Source organism: Coffea arabica, chromosome 1c, assembly GCF_036785885.1.
Source record: "Coffea arabica cultivar ET-39 chromosome 1c, Coffea Arabica ET-39 HiFi, whole genome shotgun sequence".
Taxonomy (NCBI): Eukaryota; Viridiplantae; Streptophyta; class Magnoliopsida; order Gentianales; family Rubiaceae; genus Coffea; species Coffea arabica.
Window position 1 is genome coordinate 14,211,732 of NC_092310.1, and position 3,298 is coordinate 14,215,029.

A 3,298-nucleotide genomic window follows, 5' to 3' on the forward strand; every position below is an offset into this window, starting at 1 on the left:
TATTGACCAAAAAGAAAGGAAAAAGAAGAAAAATTGAAGACTTAATCTTGGAGTGACAAGTGGCAATCATCCAAGAGTTGTTTGACCAACCAATTTTCTTCATTTTTATCACCAAATTCACTTCTTTTCCGCTTTATTTCTGCACATTTCAACTGAGCTTGAGGAGAGAAACACCAAGTGAGAAAACTCCAACTTCCACCTTGAATCATCTTAGTTTGAGAGAAAACAACCAAGCCAAACTGATTAACCTTTCCTTTTAGTGCTTGGAAGACTTGGGATGTTGAAAGTTTAGGAAGAAAGAGGTGTGGTTTGCACTTATAAGCAATTTTTGGAAGGTATCATGGTTGCCTTTCCTTTTTCTCTTCTTAAGTTTTGCTGAAGTTTGGATAGAAACTCTTAATCTTGGTTTATGATGGTCAATTAGTGAGTATTGCATGATATATTGGAATGTTTAGTTAGGGTTTGATATTTTCAGTTGTAATTCTTGTTTTGATCTAGTATATGATGTTGATGAGCTTGGATAGGGACTTGGGATAGTGTTTCAAGACAAATGTGATTTTCAAGCATTGAATCATCAAATTCCAGAAATTGTAGGCCAATCTGTCTTGTTTCTGACCTGTATATTTGAGTATGATAGAGACTGAATCAGATCTAAGTCAAAACATGAAAGTTCTAGGTAATGGAGTTATATAGCTTCTTGCAAAATTTTGGCTCAATCGGAGCACTGTATCATATGAAATAACTAAAATACCCCTGACTGCCGAATGCCCTTTTCGCGGACAGTTTTCTGTGTTCTCTGAGATTGCACATTTGGACCTTGAAAATGCATGATTTGGGTGTTGATGTCTTCATAGGAAACGTAGTTCTCTGTCTTAGCTTCGAAACAGTATAAAGTTTACCCCAATCCGATAAGCGTAGCTTCAGTGGTGATAGAAACTCTAAGAGATGTCAAACCTGTAATTTTGGTTTCATTTTTCACTTTGTTCTGTATCAAACCAGCATTTGGTGAAAACACAAAAATTTTAGTTCTATGTTTTGGCTTTCCAACGCATCTGAAAATGTCTCAATCGGACTTTTGTAGCTTGAGTTATTGCTATTTGAATCCAGTGCTGACAACTAGACCAACAATGAAATTCTGGTTTTGTAATATGCAAATTCGACCTGGATCAACTATGAATTGGGTTGATTTGTTTTCATGAAAATTATAACCCTTTGTCTTAGCTTCGAAACGCTACCTAGTACACCTTGATCCGATAACCAAAGCTCCAGTTATGGTCCAAACCGTGCAATCCGTTTTCATTTCTGCGCGCACCCGTGCATTTCTTTGCCGTTTTTGCCACTTTGGCCGTTTTAGTCTATATTTCCATTGTGATGGTTGTTTGACTAGTAGTTGAGTATAATCTTTTCTCATAGGCAATGACGACTTGGATGGAGTCGGTGGACTCCTATAAATTGCCTTGATTTGCATGCTAGTTATTTTGGGTGAGTAATTGGGTTTGTTTATCTAATAAATTGTCAAAGTGCTTTGTATATGTTAATGGATACTTAGGCAAGAGTGTACTTTATCCCACTCGACCTAAGCCCATTCTCTATTCTTGATTCAATATGTGAAGATACATGCCTTGTGTTGAATTGAACCCCTTGTGTTGTGTGCTGTTAGGGTGATTACATGACTTGACTATTTTGATGAGTACTTTGTTGAGAGATATCCTTTGTTGAGAGATTAGATATCTCAGGGCTTGGTTCCAACCCGGTTCCAAGGGTAGACAGACTATTCAAGCCGGCCGGAGCTTGGTCGAAGTTAGTCCTATGATACCTTGGGATTTTGTTTTTTGTTAAAGCAAAGTGATTTTGTTTTTGCTTGAACTACTGTGTGTTGATGACTGACTAGCGGGGGTTGATAAGGTGAACGGGAAAAGTAAGTGGAGTCTACGGACTATGAGTATTTTGGTTGACGGAGTGTCAACAGGTGGTGAAGCTTGGGGAATTGAATTGGCTTTGAAGCCACTTGTATCCTACCATTGTGATATTACATTTTTGTTTATTGATGCGAAATAACTTGGTCTACCAGTTTATTTGGATGTGATTTTACGTTTTTACCTCCGATTATTCATTAAGCGTATAGCTTACCCCATTCCATTTGTTTTCCTTAGCAGGGGCCGACGCGGGGATCGCTCGGGAAGGTGTTTAGTATAGGTGACTTTTGGTTTGTAGAATAGTTGATTTTGCCCTAATACTTGATATAAGTTGACTAGTAAGATGTATATATTTGTTGTGGTGGTTATAGTTAGTAGCTTCTCTATGGTTTACTTTCTAGTACCAGTGGTGTGTATGGCTTGATGTAATAGTTTATACAACTTTTGAAGATGTAATAGTGTAAATAGAATTTTCTTTTAATGTGAAATCTATTTTCTCGTTTTTGGTATCGAGTCCTGACGCGAGCTCGGCAGACGATCCACTAAGTCATTTGGTATGCCTTTGGGTACAGTGGGGTTGTCACATTTCACCTCTTAAAACCTTTCATTTTCCACTCCAATTCACTACTCATATCAGGGTTAATGTCTAATCATGTGTTTAGGGCATTAATACGCCAAGTTCGCTACACAAAACCAAGAACATAGCTATATAAAGTCACACTCTCTCTTGGTCAGCTTTGAGCAGAATTTCAGCCATGAAAATAGTGAAAGAAATAGTGTTCTTACCACTTAAAACTCATGATTTTGGTTCAAGTCCAACACATACTTATAGCTTAAAATATTATAGAGTGTTTTAAGCAAAAATTGAGCTTAAAATCATCATGAAAATTTAGAAATCAAGGCTGCAATTCCAGCCCTAAATTTCGGCCAGTAAGCAAGAATTTCTCCAATTGTTTTTCAAACATTCTTCCAACTAATTTCCCAATTTTTCAACCAAACACATCTAGCAAATCCATAAGGTTTCATCACCAACATAACTATAGATACATAAAGCCACAATCTCAACAAGAAAACACCATAATCATATCTATATACAAACCCTAATACTTATAAAGTTCAAGAATCATCAACTTGAAAAACTACCAAGATTCACCACCAAATCATGTCTTTATTCCAACAATCCAACTTGTTTTCAACATAAAGTGAAGAAAGAAGGATTATCTAACATTTTACCTCTTTTGCTTTCCAACCAAGATGAAACTGATCCCAATCCACCAAATCTTCTTCCTCTCCAAGCTTAAGCCAAGGTTGATGGAAAACCCCAAATTATCTCCTTCCTTTTCCCTCAAAATCCAAGCAAGATTGAAGCCAGGTTGGATGAA